Below are 18,567 nucleotides of genomic sequence, written 5' to 3' on the forward strand. Positions count from 1 at the left end.
ACAATCCAAGTTGCTTGAGGTCTGGTGTGAAGTACCCACAATCAGTGATGGTTTAAGAAGCCATGTCATCTGCTGGTTTAGGTCAACTGTGTTTTATCAAGATTTGATTCAGATGAAACCCCCAAAGGATTCAATCACTGTTGTAAGGCAGCAGAGTTACTCTGGACTCAGTCTGGCATCTGTTCCACGGTTTCCTTTTTTTCAGAAGTGCACAAAACTGTGGCTGACAGCATTTTAGAGCACTTCATGCTTCCCTCTGCAGACAAGCTTTTTGGAGATGGAAATTTCATTCTCCAGCAGGCCTTGGCACCTGTCCACACTGCCAAAAGTACTAATACCTGGTTTAAAAACAACAGTATAACTGTGCTTGATTGGTCAGCAACTCGCCTGACCTTAACCCCATAGAGAATCTATGTGGTATTGCCAAGAGGAAGATGAGACACTAGACCCAATAATGCAGACGAGCTGAAGGCTGCTATCAAAGGGACCTGAGCTTCCATAACCCCTCAGCAGTGCCACAGGCTGATCGCCTCCATGCAACGCCATATTGATACAGTAATTGATGCAGAAGGAGCCTCAACCAAGTATTGAGTGCATTTACTGAACATACATTTTAGTAGGCCAATATTTCCAATTTTAAAATCATTTTTTCAAACTTGTGTTAAAAAGTATTCTAATTTACTGAGATGACTTTTGGGTTTTCATTGGCTGTAGCCATAATCATCAACATTAACAGAAATAAACACTCGAAATAGATCTCTCATATAGGCCCCTCAAAGTCACTTCAAATGTGAGGTGGTCCCTAAAAGAATAGTTTTGCAAACTTTGTTGTAAAAATGAGAAACCACTGGTCAACTTTTATCCCTTATAACTTCCTAACAAAAAAGTGTTTCCAAAATTGTGCTGATGTAAAGTATACATGTGGGAAATGTTATTTATTAACTATTTTGTGTGACATGACTCTGATTTAAGGGCATAAAAATGAAAAGTTTGAAAATTGCGAAATATTCAAAATTTACTCCAAAGTTCCATTTTTTTTTTTTCACAAACGCAGAATCACCAGGATCCGTTGAAGCGTTCCAGAGTTACTACCTCATAAAGGGACAGTGGTCAGAATTGTAAAAATTGGGCTGGTCATGAAGGTGAAAACAGACTTCGTCTCAAAGGGGTTTAAGCACTTATGCTGTTGATAGACGCTAAATGCCAATAGTAAAATAACATAAAATCACATCTTTTTCCCATATACGCTGCCCTGAGTATACATTTAAGCACTACTGTAGATATCACCCTTATGTAGTGGGTCCATGCACATTCCTTTAGCCATGTGCTTTAAAAAGTTGTCGACTACTTGGACAACTTCTCATACCCCACGCTTGGCCCCATTTTAAATAAAAAAAAACTTATACTTCTCTCCTGTGCTGGCACCATTTCAGCATTGGCCCTCCTGTGCTGTTGTGACCTTGACACCCAATCAATGCTGATGTCACTGTCCCCGCCTCCTGTCGAATTGAACATGAAACTAACTCTTAGTTTGATTTGTCCGAAGGCGGGAACAGTGACGCCTTGCGCTGATTGGGTGCCAAGGTCACATGTAACAACAACTACACGATAGCCCCGGGACCGTGAGTGCTGACACCTCTGGAACAGTGCCAGTATGGGAGGTGAGTGTATTTTTTTTTTTTTTTAACCGTGGCCAAACATTTAGATCAAGAAGGGGTTGTCCACGTAGTGGACAACCCCTTTAAATCTTACAATACAAGCTAGTGGAACAACTTATTTAGTGGGATTAAAAGAAAGAAAGAGTAAAGGCGCTAATTACTGCACAGATATAGCATACACCATAATTTCTGATTTTGTTTTTTTGCTTTTGCATGGAGGGGATAATAAATTCCTCTCATTCTTTTTAACAGCTTATCCTCTTTACACTCAGACATGTCGGTCATGGAGCTGGTCAGAATGTGTGCAGCTTGCATAGGTGTTGAGCCTGCTCCACACTTGGCAGATGCCTGAAACAGCAGCAAGCGGAGTTGGCTCAGATCACTGCTGCTGACCCCATGAATTCTCTTGTGAATCAATGACAGCAGTACTTGGGGTGTGAAATCTCATCCGTCACCCATCGACCCTGCCACGACTAAATTGTGGGCTGCAGATGCATTGGCATGGCACCAAGGAGCCTACTGAAGGGCCCCCTTCTTGCCATGTTGTTACTCCATGTTGTTAAAGCCACAGGCTGGGCTTCTTAGGAGACCATGATTAAGACTATTGTATATACTGCAGTGCTGTAGCATTTGATTATATAGACCAAGCGATAAAATACTTGCACGTTCAAGTCACCTATGGAGACAAAAAATGGTGAAAATATTTGAAAAAATATTAGAATACACATTCTAATCGACTCAATTTTTCCCTAGTCAAAATTAAAATGTAAATGCATAAAAATATACATATTCATTATAGCTACACTACCGTTCAAAAGTTTAGGGTCACTTAGAAATTTCCTTATTTTTGAAAGAAAAGCACAGTTTTTTTCCAATGAAGCTAACATTAAATGATTCAGAAATACACTCTATACATTGTTAATGTGGTAAATGACTATTCTAGCTGCAAACGTCTGGTATGTAATGCTATATCTTCATAGGTGTATAGAGGCCCATTTCCAGCAACCATCACTCCAATGTTCTTATGGTACTTTGTGTTTGCTAACTGTGTAAGGCTACGTTCACATTAGCGTTGTGCGACGCAGCGTCGGGCGCCGCTATGGCGACGCATGCATCATGCGCCCCTATATTTAACATGGGGGCGCATGGACATGCGTTGCACTTGCTTTTTTGTGACGCATGCATCACTGCAGCGCACGCGTCAGGGCGCAGAGGACGCAGCAAGTTGCATTTTTTGTGCGTCCAAAATCAAGCAAAAAAAGGACGCATGCGTCACAAAACAATACGTTTTGCATGCGTTGCGTTGCGTTGCCGATGCAACACACAACAACGCAAATGTGAACGTAGCCTAAGAAGGCTAATGGATGGTTAGGGTATGTTTCCACGGTCAGGAAACGCTGCTTTTTTGACGCTGCGCAGAGCTGCAGCGTCAAAAAAGCAGCGTCCAGATGTTCCAGCATAGTGGAGGGGATTGTATGAAATCCCGTCTCCACTCTGCGTGGAAACCCGCACGCGGCGGCCCTGCGACTCCGGACATGCTGCGCGTCTTTTCAGATCGCAGCATGTCCGTACACCTTGCGGGGACGCAGCGTCCCCGCAAGGCATATCACAGGGCCCTATGGGAGCGAGCGATCATCCCGGATGTGAAGAGTTAACACATCCGGCATGATCGCGTCCCAGGAAGGGGGCGGGGCTTAGCGCCGAGCGGCTTCGCCGCTGCGGCGATACCGCCGCCCCTCCGGACCGTAGAGCCATACCCTTAGAATACCCTTGAAAAGCCTTGTGCAAGCATGTTAGCACAGCTAAAAACAGTTTGGCTGATTAGATAACCTATAAACCTGACCTTCCTTTGAGCTAGTTGAGAATCTGGAGCATTACATTTGGTTCCATTAAACTCGCAAAATGGCCAGAAAAAAAGAACTTTCATGTGAAACTCAACAGTCTATTCTTGTTCTTAGAAATGAAGGCTATTCCATGCGAGAAATTGCCATGAAACTGAAGATGTCCTACAACGGTGTGTACTACTCCCTTCAGAGGAGAACACAAACAGGCTCTAATCAAAGTAGAAAGAGAAGTGGGAGGCCCCGCTGGAAAACTGAGCAACAAGACAAGTACATTAGAGTCTGTAGTTTGAGAAATCAATGCCTCACAGGTCCTCAACTGGCAGTGTCATTAAATAGTACATGCAAAACGCCAGTGTCAACATGTACAGTGAAGAGGCGACTCCGGGATGCTGCTCTTCATGGCACAGTGGCAAAGAATAAGCCATATCTGAGATTGGCTAATAAAAGGAAAAGATTAATATGGGCAAAAGAACACAGACATTGGACAGAGGAAGAATGGAAAAAAGTGTTATGGACAGACGAATCCAAGTTTGAAGTGTTTGGATCATACAGAAGAACATTTGTGAGACGCAGAACAACTGAAAAGATGCTGGAAGAGTGCCTGACGCCATCTGTCAAGCATGGTGGAGGTAATGTGATGGCCTGGGGTTGCTTTGGTGCTGGTAAGGTGGGAGATTTGTACAAGGTAAAAGTGATTTTAAATAAGGAAGGCTATCACTCCGTTTTGCAACGCCATGCCATACCCTGTGGACAGCGCTTGATTGGAGCCAATTTCATCCTACAACAGGACAATGACCCAAAGCATACCTCCAAATTATGCAAGAACTACTTAGAATACCAGCTGCCTGCTTCTTCCCTATCTGTAATGGAGTGGCCAGCGCAGTCACCAGATCTCAACCCCATTGAGCTGTTGTGGTAGCAGCTTGACCGTATGGTGCGCAAAAAGTGCCCATCAAGCCAAACCAACTTGTGGTAGGGGCTTCTGGAACCATGGGGTGAAATTTCTCCAGATTACCTCAGCAAATTAACTGCTAGAATGCCAAAGGTCTGCAATGCTGTAATTGCTGTAAAGGGAGCATTCTCTAACGAAAGCAAAGTTTGAAGGAGAAAATTATTTCAAGTAAAAATCTTTTTTCGAACCTTGTCAATGTCTGGACTAGATTTTCAATTCATTTGGCAACTCATTGGATTAATAAAAGTATGGAAAACACAAAATTGTCTGGGTGACCCTAAAGTGTAACGGTAGTGTATGTCCGTAGAATTTGGTCTTTCAAAATCTATTATTCTTATTAAAACTTAAATAGTAAACTTCCTAAAGAAAAAAAGAATGGCAAGAACAATTTTTTTGCGTTTAGGAAACTATTAGCTTCTTGTTGCATTTTTTTTGTGGGACTATCTCAACTCTGTATGTGCCACACAAGGGGGGGGGGGGGGGTCAGTAAAAACACTACACCGTCCTGCTACAGAATGAATTTGAAGCCAATGTGATGTCTGCCAGATGGTATCTGCCTATAATTAACAGCATTGAGGACACCACTAGTTCTGACTAAATCTCCAACCTTGCAATGAATGTCCATTGTGCTTCACTGTTGGCTGCAGACACTCGTCACTGTACCGTTCTCCATCACTTCAGTGAACAAACTGCTTTCACCAAATATTTCACTTTTTGACTCATCAGTCCAGAGCACCCAATGCCATTTTTCTGTACCGTACTGCCAACGTCATTCAGGACTACCTTCAGTGTAAAGAACAAGGAGTCCTGGAAGTGATGATCTGGCTGCACGGAGCCCTGATCTCCATACCATGTCTGCCTGGAACCACATGAAGACCCCAAAGGACTTCACTAGACTATATCAGAAGACCTATGGTTACTTCTCCACTATGTTTGGGACATATTCTCTCCGCGCCTGCCAGTGTAACGAGAAGGATTGAGGCTGTTTAGAAGGCAACGGTTGGTCGCACCAAATACTGATTTGATTTAGAGTTCTCTCCGCATTTTGTTAATTGGCAAAAATAAATTGACGCTTTGTTCTTTGAAAGCATTCTTACTTTGCAGCATTTTTTACCCCCTGCCTAAAATTTTACGTCTTTAGTATTGCTGTATTATTGATCTGGAGAATACTAATGCCAGGTAATTTTTACCGCCCCTTTAATGCTGTAAGAACAAAACATTGGGAAGATTGTGCATTTGTTTTCCCCATTTCTTATCACTTGGAATTGTTTTTTTTTTTTTTTAATCTACAGAACAGTTAATGGTGTCCCTCAAAACTAGAACATGGTCATGTTGGACAGACTATGTCTTTAAGTGCTTAAAGGGAATTGTCACTAGGTATTCGCTACCCAATCTGCACGCAGAATGATTTAGGGGCAGAGAGCCGGATTCCAGCGCTGTATAACTTACTGACCTGCTTGCTGTTATTTTGACAAAATCCCTATTTATTATAGTTTTAGCAGTTCTCTGAATACTGAGCTCTGTATAACCCCGCCCACACCACTGATAGGCAGCTTTCTGCCCATGTACCGTGTAGAGAGGGAGCTGCCAATCAGTGGTGTGGGCGGGGTTATACAGAGCTCATGAATATGGAGGACTACCTAGCAGCAGGTTTACTAGTCCTCTTGTTAATCTGCTGCTGATGAATCAGTCATTGCATCAAAACTTCACGGAGCCTAGTAAGTGACATGACTGGAATCGGGGTCTCTGTCTACATCATGCTACTGTCAGGTGAGGTTGCAAAACAAAAACCTTGTGACAGATTTCCTCTAAGGACCACCTACTGTAATTTGACCATGCCATTGCACACTTATAACAAGTAATAATTCCAAACATAAAAATTAAATCTATTGTACTTTTACACTAAAGAATAAAGAAATCTGAAAAAAAGCTTGAAACCCACAGAAAAATAAGACTTCGAGAATGTTTATGTGAATATTTCAGGCTGAAAAATCCGTATTAAAAGCTTGAAAAGTTTTCTTGCACATTTTTTGTTCATAGGGAGAGGTTTATTTCTGCATCAGTTTGAGTAGTCAAATTTGGCGAATTTTTATTTCAAGCAGAAATACCTCAATAATTGATATGTTGCTTATTTTTCCATGTGTAAAAAAAAACTCCAAACCATCAGTAATCATGATTTCCAATTGAAATTACTAGGAAGTTATTTAGGGTATTTAAAGCATTTTTTTTTCATCTGGATTTTGGAGTAAAATCCACATTAAAACCTCCATGTGGACAGTTAATAACTATATATATATATATATATATATATATATATATATATATATATATATATATATATATATATATATATATATCTAATATATAAAGCTGAATGTGTATGTATGTATGTATGTGTGTATGTCCGGGATTGGCATCTGCACCGTCGCAGCTACAGCCACAAAATTTTGCACAGTCACACGTCAGGACCCCGCGAGCGTCATAGGCTATGTTGTGAGGCAAAATTTTAACCCCGCGCGTTCCAAACAATTTTGCCCCTATCTACATAATGGGGAAAAAGTGAAAGGAAAAGTGTTGGAGGCAAGTTGACAGCTGCCAGATGTGAACAAGGGGGACTTAAAAGAATGAGAGCGATGGCGCCAAAGAGTATATACCATACAGTTGCTAAGGTGGGGCCCCGACATGGGATACTCACCACACACGGGGATATGAACACACAAAATGCGCCACACACTACCACGTGCTTGAACACATATATCACCCTCAGCACACATTTCACCACACACACACCAACCTCGCCACATAAAAGTCGAAACATAAAAGTCGAAACACAAAAGTCACCGCTCAAAACTCGCCACGCAAAAAACTCGCCACATGCAAAACTAGGCTCACGCAAAACTTGCCACACGTGCAAAACTCACCTCATGGAAAACTCGCCACACGCAAAACTTGCACATGCGGAAAAATTGCCACATGCACAAAAGTTGCAACACATGCAAAAGTTGCCTCACACAAAACTTGCACATACTCTAAACACACCACACATAAAACTCGCCACGCGCAAAGCTCGCCATGTGCAAAACTTGCTGCACACAACTTGCTACACTAACCTGTCACATGCAACTCGACACAAAGTTGCTACACGCATGTCGCCACACAAAACTCATCTCACAAAAGTCGCTACATGCATGTCGCAACACGCAACTCAACACACACAACTTGACACATGAAACTCGCCCTAAAACACACACAAGTCTGGTATTATCCTTCAAAAATAAAAATCGGATTAATAAGCAGACAAACTACAAGAGCAACACATGTACCATATTGGAAATACGGCAGCTGTCAGTCACATGACCTGTCTATTATGTGTATGTGTGAGCTAATATATACTGCCAGGGGGGAGGGCTTCCTGTTGGCTGGGGATTTATCAGGCTGCCAATTTAGCTTACAAATACTGAGGTAAAAATACTGACCAAATAACGTGTGAACGAGGTCTAATACAGGAGGAGGTGACACAGATATATACTATATACAGGAGGATATGACACAGATATATACTATATACAGGAGGAGATGAGACCGAGGTATATACTATATACAGGAGATGACACACATATATACTATATACAGGGAAGATGACACACAGGTATATACTATATACAGGAGGAGATGACACAGGTATATACTATATACAGGAGCAGATGACACACAGGTATATACTATATACAGGAGGAGATGACTTACAGGTATATACTATATACAGGAGGAGATGACACACATATATACTATATACAGGAGGAGATGACACAGATATATCTATATATATAATTGTCTAAGGGTTTTTCTGTCTGTCTGTCTGTCCCGTTTATTCATTCGCTGATTGGTCGAGGCCGCCTGGGCCTCGACCAATCAGCGCCGGGCACAGTATCGACGTAGAAATCCCGCGTCTCTGATTGGTCGAGGCCGCCAGGCGTCGACCAATTGGCGACGGGCACGGCATGGCGACGATGATGTCATAACGGAAATCCCGCATCTCTGATTGGTCGAGGCTGCCAGGCCTCGACCAATCAGCGACGGGCACAGTATCGACGTAGATGTCATAATTAGTGTTGAGCATTCCGATACCGCAAGTATCGGGTATCGGCCGATATTTGCTGTATCGGAATTCCGATACCGAGATCCGATACTTTTGTGGTATCGGGTATCGGTATCGAAACAACATTAATGTGTAAAATAAAGAATTAAAATAAAAAATATTGCTATACTCACCTCTCCGACGCAGCCTGCACCTTACCGAGGGAACCGGCAGCGTTGTTTGCTTAAAATTCGCGCTTTAACTTCCTTACTTGAAGTCCCGGCTTGTGATTGGTCGCGCGCCGCCCATGTGACCGCGACGCGACCAATCACAGCAAGCCGTGACGTAATTTTAGGTCCTTCAGGATTTTAAAATTACGTTCCGGCGTTGTGATTGGTTGCGTCGCGTTCACATGGGCGACGCGACCAATCACAAGCCGTGACGTCACGGGAGGCAGGACACGCGCGCATTTTAAAATGTGCGCGTCTCCTGCCTCCCGTGACGTCACGGCTTGTGATTGGTCGCGTCGCCCATGTGACCGCGACGCAACCAATCACAACGCCGGAACGTAATTTTAAAATCCTGAAGGACCTAAAATTACGTCACGGCTTGCTGTGATTGGTCGCGTCGCGGTCACATGGGCGGCGCGCGACCAATCACAAGCCGGGACTTCAAGTAAGGAAGTTAAAGCGCGAATTTTAAGCAAACAACACTGCCGGTTCCCTCGCTGAAGTCCAGGCTGCGTCGGAGAGGTGAGTATAGCAATATTTTTTATTTTAATTCTTTATTTTACACATTAATATGGTTCCCAGGGCCTGAAGGAGAGTTTCCTCTCTTTCAGACCCTGGGAACCATCAGGAATACCGTCCGATACATGAGTCCCATTGACTTGTATTGGTATCGGGTATCGGTATCGGATTAGATCCGATACTTTGCCGGTATCGGCCGATACTTTCCGATACTGATACTTTCAAGTATCGGACGGTATCGCTCAACACTAGTCATAATGGTTGCCATGGCGACGATGATGTCAAAAAGGTTGCCTCGACCAATCAGCGACGGGCAGTCGGAATCATCATTGTCCATATACTAAGGGGACATGCATATTCTAGAATACCCGATGCGTTAGAATCGGGCCACAATCTAGTACTATATAAAAGAGATGACACATAGGTATATAGAGGAGGAGATGACATACAGCAGGTATATACTATATACAGGGGAGATGACATACAGGTATATACTATATACAGGAGATGACATACAGGTATATACTATATATAGGGGGAGATGACATACAGGTATATAGTATATACAGAAAAGATGACATACAGGTACAGTGCCTAAAAGTAGTATTCAACCCCCTGCAGATTTAGCAGGTTTAATAAGATGCAAATAAGTTAGAGCCTTCAAACAAGAGCAGGATTTATTAACAGATGCATAAATCTTACAAACCAAAAAGTTTTGTTGCTCAGTTAAATTTTTATACATTTTAAACATAAGTGTGGGTCAATTATTATTCAACCCCTAGGTTTAATATTTTGTGGAATAACCTTTGTTTGCAATTACAGCTAATAATCGTCTTTTATAAGACCTGATCAGGCCGGCACAGGTCTCTGGAGTTATCTTGGCCCACTCCTCCATGCAGATCTCCAAGTTATCTAGGTTCTTTGGGTGTCTCATGTGGACTTTAATCTTGAGCTCCTTCCACAAGTTTTCAATTGGGTTAAGGTCAGGAGACTGACTAGGCCACTGCAACACCTTGATTTTTTGCCTCTTGAACCAGGCCTTGGTTTTCTTGGCTGTGTGCTTTGGGTCGTTGTCTTGTTGGAAGATGAAATGACGACCCATCTTAAGATCCTTGATGGAGGAGTGGAGGTTCTTGGCCAAAATCTCCAGGTAGGCCATGCTATGCATCTTCCCATGGATGCGGACCAGATGGCCAGGCCCCTTGGCTGAGAAACAGCCCCACAGCATGATGCTGCCACCACCATGCTTGACTGTAGGGATGGTATTCTTGGGGTCGTATGCAGTGCCATCCAGTCTCCAAACGTCACGTGTGTGGTTGGCACCAAAGATCTCGATCTTGGTCTCATCAGACCAGAGAACCTTGAACCAGTCAGTCTCAGAGTCCTCCAAGTGATCATGAGCAAACTGTAGACGAGCCTTGACATGACGCTTTGAAAGTAAAGGTACCTTACGGGCTCGTCTGGAACGGAGACCATTGTGGTGGAGTACGTTACTTATGGTATTGACTGAAACCAATGTCCCCACTGCCATGAGATCTTCCCGGAGCTCCTTCCTTGTTGTCCTTGGGTTAGCCTTGACTCTACGGACAAGCCTGGCCTCGGCACGGGAGGAAACTTTCAAAGGCTGTCCAGGCCGTGGAAGGCTAACAGTAGTTCCATAAGCCTTCCACTTCCGGATGATGCTCCCAACAGTGGAGACAGGTAGGCCCAACTCCTTGGAAAGGGTTTTGTACCCCTTGCCAGCCTTGTGACCCTCCACGATCTTGTCTCTGATGGCCTTGGAATGCTCCTTTGTCTTTCCCATGTTGACCATGTTTGAGTGCTGTTCACAAGTTTGGGGAGGGTCTTAAATAGTCAGAAAAGGCTGGAAAAAGAGATAATTAATCCAAACATGTGAAGCTCCTTGTTCTTTGTGCCTGAACTACTTCTTAATACTTTAGGGGAACCAAACAGAATTCTGGTGGGTTGAGGGGTTGAATAATAAATGACCCTCTGAAAAGACTTTTCCCAATTTAAAAAAAAATAAACAAAGAAATAACATTCTTTTTTGCTGCAGTGCATTTCACACTTCCAGGCTGATCTACAGTCCAAATGTCACAATGCCAAGTTAATTCCAAATGTGTAAACCTGCTAAATCTGCAGGGGGTTGAATACTACTTGTAGGCACTGTATATAGTATATACAGGAGGAGATGACACATAGGTATATACAATATACAGGAGATGACATACAGCAGGTATATACTATTTACAGGGGAGATGACAAACTGGTGTATACTATATACAGGAGATGACATACAGGTGTATGCTATATATAAGGGAGATGGCAAACGTATATACTGAGGGGAAAATGAAAAGGTGTGAGTGCAAAATGAGAGGAGTGAGGGAAAATAGTGGAGTGATCGGAAAATGACAGATGTGATGTCGAAATGACAAGTGTTAGGGGGGAATGAGAGGAGTGAGGGGGAAAATGAGAGGTGTAAGGGAGAAAATGAGAGATGTGAGGGGGGAAATGAGAGGCGTGATGGAAAAATAAGAGAAGTGAGGTGCTATAACTAACCACAGATATTTACTATGCCCAGGCAACGCCGGGCTCTTCAGCTAGTATTTCATCCTTCTTCTCCGCTAGATTTCTGAAACTTAACATGGACAAAACAGAATTCATCATCTTTCCCCCATCTCACGCGACCCCCCCAACGAACCTAACCATTACAGTAAATGGCTGCCCACTCTCCCCAGTCCCACAAGCTCGCTGCCTCGGGGTAATCCTTGACGCTGATCTCTCCTTCAAACCACATATCCAAGCCCTTTCCACTTCCTGCTGACTTCAACTCAAAAATATTTCACGAATCCGTTCATTCCTCAACCAAGAATCTGCAAAAACCCTAGTCCATGCCCTCATCATCTCTCGCCTTGACTACTGCAACCTCCTGCTCTGTGGCCTCCCCTCGAACACTCTCGCACCCCTCCAATCTATTCTAAACTCTGCTGCCCGACTAATCCACCTGTCCCCCCGCTATTCCCCAGCCTCTCCCCTCTGTCAATCCCTCCACTGGCTCCCCATTGCCCAGAGACTCCAGTACAAAACCCTAACCGTGACGTACAAAGCCATCCACAACCTGTCTCCTCCATACATCTGTGACCTCGTCTCCCGATACTTACCTACACGCAACCTCCGATCCTCACAAGATCTCCTTCTGTACTCCCCTCTTATCTCCTCTTCCCACAATCGCATACAAGATTTCTCTCGCATATCACCCCTACTCTGGAACCCTCTACCACAACACATCAGACTCTCGCCTACCATTGAAATCTTCAAAAAGAACCTGAAGACCCACCTCTTCCGACAAGCCTACAACCTGCAGTAACCACCGATCAACCAAACCGCTGCATGACCAGCTCTATCCTCACCTACTGTATTCTCACCCATCCCTTGTAGATTGTGAGCCTTCGCGGGCAGGGTCCTCACTCCTCCTGTACCAGTTATGACTTGTATTGTTTAAGATTATTGTACTTGTTTTTATTATGTATACCCCCTCCTCACATGTAAAGCGCCATGGAATAAATGGCGCTATAACAATAAATAATAATAATAATAATAATATACTAGATGGTGGCCTGATTCTAACACATCAGGTATTCTAGAATATGTATGTATATAGCAGCCACATAGTATATAGCACAGGCCACGTAGTATATAGGAGCCATGTAGTATATAGCAAATACGTGGCCTGTGCTATATACTATGTGGCTGCTATATACATACATACATATTTTAAAAAGTACACAGACGGACACACCAATAAAACGTAAAATAATATATAAATAAATAATAATATAAATCTAGGATCAATAATATCGGTGCTCTGTGAAGAAATAGTGAGTGAACACTAAAGTATGAAAACAAACACTATAACCAAGACCTGGAACGCCAAAAGGAGTGAATCCACACAGAAGATAAATGTTAAATAGCCTTTATTATAGTGAGATGGCAACAAGGTTGTACATAAAAATGTTAAAAAAATAAATAAAAGAACAAGTACGCGGTTTTATAGCAGGACAATTTGCCAAAAATATATAATTTTAATAATAAATATATATGGTGACCTACAGTACTGGTTAATACAGACAGGACGCTAAAAAATGTATAAAAAGTGAAGATATAAAAACTAAAAAGATCCCAAAGGGCTGTTAGTAATAATATCAATTTATAGAAATAAAATGTGTAAAATGAAAAAAATAATATTTAAGATAAACCACAAAGATTATATTGTTTATCCAAAAAAATGCCGTTTGTGAAATACAATCTACACTGTGTAACAATATATGTGTACCATAAATGCGAGTCTATTTTTGACTCAAAAGGCACTGGATAAAGTGCATATGTGCAAACAAAAAAATAATAAAAAAATATAATATATAAAATGCAAAAGGTGAACTAAATATCCACACGGAAAATGTAGCAGCACACAAACAATATACTAAAATATAGTGCAAAGAAAAAAATATATCTATCCACGTGCCACATGTGTTAGTGTGCAACTATATGATAAACACACAGCTATAATATATAGTGTGCCATAAGTATTTCCTCAATAGATGCAGAGCCACAGTGAAGGTAGTACACGGCTGAGAGCAAAGTGAGCACACCAGCAAAGTGCAAGGTGCAAGGTGCAAATAAATAAAAAAATCAAATCACTGTCTGTAAATTACCTCTCGGGAGAATCACCAGGTCCTGACACCGCGCACCCCGACGCGCGTTTCGGAAATCGCTTTCCTTCGTCAGGATTGTAGAATATTGTAGAATACCCGATGTGTTAATACTGGCCACGCAGTATATAACACAGCCCAAACAGTATATAACACAGCCCACGTACTATATAAAACAGCCCACGCAATATATAACACAGGCCACGCAGTATATAACACAGGGCACGTAGTATATAGCACAGCTCAAGCAGTATATAACAGCCCACGCAGTATATAACACTGCCCATGTAGTATATAGCAGCCACGTGGTATAAAACAGCCCACGCAGTATATAGCAGTGTGGGCACCATATCCCTGTTAAAAAAAAATAATTACAATAAAAAATAGTTATATACTCACCCGCCGGGATCCAGCGAAGCTCTGGCGATAAGCGCGCGGCTGCCGCCATCTTCCGTTCCCAGGATGCATTGCTCAATTACCCAGAAGACTTAGCGGTCTCGAGACCGCTAAGTCTTCTGGGTAATTTCACAATGCATCTCTGGGAACGGAAGATGGCGGCAGGCGCGAGTGCATCGTCGTACAACGGAAGGTGAGAATAGCAGGTTTTCTGTTTTTTTTATTATTTTTAACATTAGATCTTTTTACTATTGATGCTGCATAGGCAGCATCAATAGTAAAAAGTTGGGGACACACAGGGTTAATAGCAGCGGTAACGGAGTGCGTTACCCGCGGCCCGTTACCGCTGACATTAACCCTGTGTGAGCGGTGACTGCGGGGAGTATGGAGCGGGCGCCGGGCACTGACTGCAGGGGAGTAGGGAGGGACTAATCGGACTGTGGCCGTCGCTGATTGTTCGCGGCAGCCATGACAGGCAGCTGGCGAGACCAATCAGCGACGCGGGATTTCCGTGACGGAAGTTGCAGACAAACGGAAGTACCCCTTAGACAATTATATATATAGATATGTAGCGCCTTAAGACTGTCACATTTGGGCTTTGTTGTTGCACATTGATGCACTTGAGTGCAGATTTGGCACCCAAACTTTTACAAGAAATATTTGGTAAGTGAAATTTCGTAATGCCGTCCTCTGACATCTCATTGTTTAGCTTCCGGTCTTTATAATTGCAATGTATGGCGGCATACGCATGATAACCGGCATATGATCCATTTTTTATGCACCCATAGCTTACAATGGGAGTCTGATCCAGAATAAGGATCTAAGGCCTCTTTCACACTAACGTCGTGCACTGCACGTCGCTAGGCGTCGTTTTGCAGAAAAAACGCATCCTGCAAAAGTGCTTGCAGGATGTGTTTTTTCTCCATAGACTTTTATTAGCGACGCAGTGCAACGCATTGCCACACGTCGCAACCGTCGTGCGACGGTTGCGTCGGACCGTCGCTACCAAAAAACGTTGCTTGTACCGTTTTTTGGTGCGTCGTCTCCGCATGCGCGGCCGGAACTCCGCCCCCTCCTCCCCGCACCTCACAATGGGGCAGCGGATGCGTTGAAAAACAGCTAGCGTCGGTGCGCCGCAACGACGCAATTGGTCGTGCGTCGTACGACGCTAGTGTGAAAGTAGCCTTAGTCATTTCTGTTGCAATGTTTTTTTCACATGCGGACCATCTGCGTGTAAAAGCATTCATGTGAACTATCACATTGACCTGTACTGGTAAGTGGGCTATCCGTATGGTATAAGTTGTGCATATACACAGCACATGGACGTTTTAATACTTTTATCTTTTAAACCACCTTTAAAGGGGGTTTTCAGTTCATCAAAATAAGACAGTGTTCCGGTCCACGAGTTCCAGCGCTTCAGCATGACGCACAGCGTAGGCGGCACGCCACTACCGGTACGGGCATTGTGCCAAGGTCTGACGTGCACTGTGTGTAGCGTGATCTACTATTGATGTAAGTAGAGTGGGGTAAGCGGGATGTTGATACCATGTATATATCCTGTCTGATTTAAAGCTGTAGGTGTTGTACCATTATCCCCGTAGTGCTGCAGGAATGACTGTCTACTGAAAGTGGCTACCTGAATATATATTTGTGGTGACACACTGTAGGGTACACCAGGGACAGCCGCTGAGGAGCAGGGGCGCTACAACGTTCTCCTTCTAGGGTGTCAACCTCTTCTGAAAGGCAGAGGTTCAGCACAAGACTAATTTAGGGACTATCAGGGTACATGTACAGGTGCTTCTAACAATTAGAATATCATCAAAATTTTAATTTATTTCAGTTCTTCAATATAAAAAGTGAAAATCTTAATATATAGAGTCATTACAAAGAGAATAATCTATTTCAAGTATTTATTTCTGTTAATCATCAACATTATGGCTTACAGCCAATGAAAACCCAAAAGTGATTATCTCAGTAAATTAGAATACTTAATACCATTAGCTTGAAAAATTATTTTAAAATCTAAAATGTTGGCCTACTGAAATGTATGTTCAGTAAATGCACTAAAGACTTGGTTGGGGCTCCTTTTGCATCAACTACTGCATCAATATGTCGTGGCATGGAGGCGATCAGCCTGTGGCAGTGCTGAGGTGTTATGGAAGCCCAGGTTGCTTTGATAGCAGCCTTCAGCTTGTTTGCATTGTTGGGTCTGGTGTCTCTCCTCTTCCTCTTAACAATAACCCATTGATTCTCTATGGGGTTAAGGTCAGGTGACATTGCTGGCCAATCAAGCACAGTGATACTGTTGTTTTTAAACCAGGTATTGGTACTTTTGGCAGTGTGGACAGGTGCCAAGTCCTGCTGGAGAATGAAATTTCCATCTCCAAAAAGCCTGTCGGCAGAGGGAAGCATGAAGTGCTCTAAAATTTCCTGATAGAAAGTAGCGCTGACTTTGGTCTTGATAAAACACTGTGGACCTACACCAGCAGATGACATGGCTCCCCAAACCATCACTGATTGTGGAAACTTCACAGTAGACCTCAAGCAGCTTGGATTGTGGCCTCTCCACTCTTCCTCCAGACTCTGGGACCTTGATTTCCAAATGAAATGCAAAATTTACTTTCATCTGAAAACAACACTTTGGACCACTGAGCAACATTCCAGTTCTTTTTTTTCCTTGGCCCAGGTAAGACGCTTCTGACCTTGTCTATTGATCATGAGTGGCTTGACACAAGGAATGAGACTCTTGTAGCCCATGTCCTGGATACGTCTGTGTATGGTGACTCTTGAAGCAATGACTTCAGCAGCAGTCCACTCCTTGTGAATCTCCCCAAAATTCTTGAATGGCCTTTTTAAACAATCTTTTCAAGGCTGCGGTTATCCCGGTTGCTTGTGCACCTTTTTCTACCACAATTTTTCCTTCCACTCAACTTTCCATTAATATGCTTGGATACAGCACTCTGTGAACAGCCAGCTTCTTTAGCAATGACCTTTTGTGGCTTACCTTTCTTGTGGAGTGTGTGTGTCAATGACTGCATTCTGGGCATCTGTCAAGTCAGCAGTCTTCCCCATGATTGTGGAGCCTACTGAAAGACTAAGGGAGCTTTTTAAATGATTAGGAAGCCATTGCAGGTGTTTTTTGTTATTTCTAATTTACTGAGGTAATGGCTTTTGGGTTTTCATTAGCTGTAAGCCATAATCATCAACATTAACAGAAATAAACACTTGAAATAGATCACTGTTTGTAATGACTATATAATATATGAGTTTCACTTTTTGTATTGAAGAACTGAAATAAATTAACTTTTTGATGATATTCTAATTTTGTGAGAAGCACCTGTATGTGATATCCCATTGATGTTTTATATATTTTTCACCTTCTGTATAATGTATGTTGTCAGTGTATGACGTTTTTAAAGTGTTTAATAAACTTATTTCAATATATTTGGTTCCCATATGATTCCATACTGATTGACACCTTACAACACTATTTTTCTTTAAGAATGGGCACTACCAGAGAACGGGTAGATGTCTGTGAGCCCACTGAGGGTAAGAATAGCCATGACCCAGGTGGTAAATGCATGTGTACCCACTAAGGGTAAGAATTGGCATGACCAGAGTGGTAGATGCATGTGTGCCCAGTGAGGGTAAAAATGGAAACGCCCCTTGTAAATGACCCGGGAGGCTAGGAATGGGCACTACCTGGGGGGGGTAGATGTATGCGTGCCCCGGGAGGATACGAATGGGCAGTATCCAGGGGGTAGATTTATGCGTGCCCAGTGAAGGTAAGAATGGGCACTACCTGGGGGACAGATGCGTGCCCTGGGAGGGTAAGAATGAGCACTACTTGGGGGGCAGATGTATGTGTGCCCCGGGAGGGTAAGAATGGGCACTACCTGGGGGGCAGATGTATGCATGCCCCGGGAGGGTAAGAATGGGCACTGAGGGGCAGATGTAAGCGTGCCCGGGGATGGTAAGAATGGGCACTACCTGGGGGGCAGATGCGTGCCGCGGGATGGTAAGAATGGGCACTACCTGGGGGGCAGATGTATGCGTGCCCATGACCCAGGTGGTAAATGCATGTGGACCCAGTAAGGGTAAGAATTGGCATGACCAGAGTGGTAGATGCATGTGCCCAGTGAGGGTAAAAATGGAAACGCCCCTCGTGTAATGTATGACCC

This window comes from Ranitomeya variabilis, chromosome 5 (genome assembly GCF_051348905.1).
Source record: "Ranitomeya variabilis isolate aRanVar5 chromosome 5, aRanVar5.hap1, whole genome shotgun sequence".
NCBI classification, from domain to species: Eukaryota; Metazoa; Chordata; class Amphibia; order Anura; family Dendrobatidae; genus Ranitomeya; species Ranitomeya variabilis.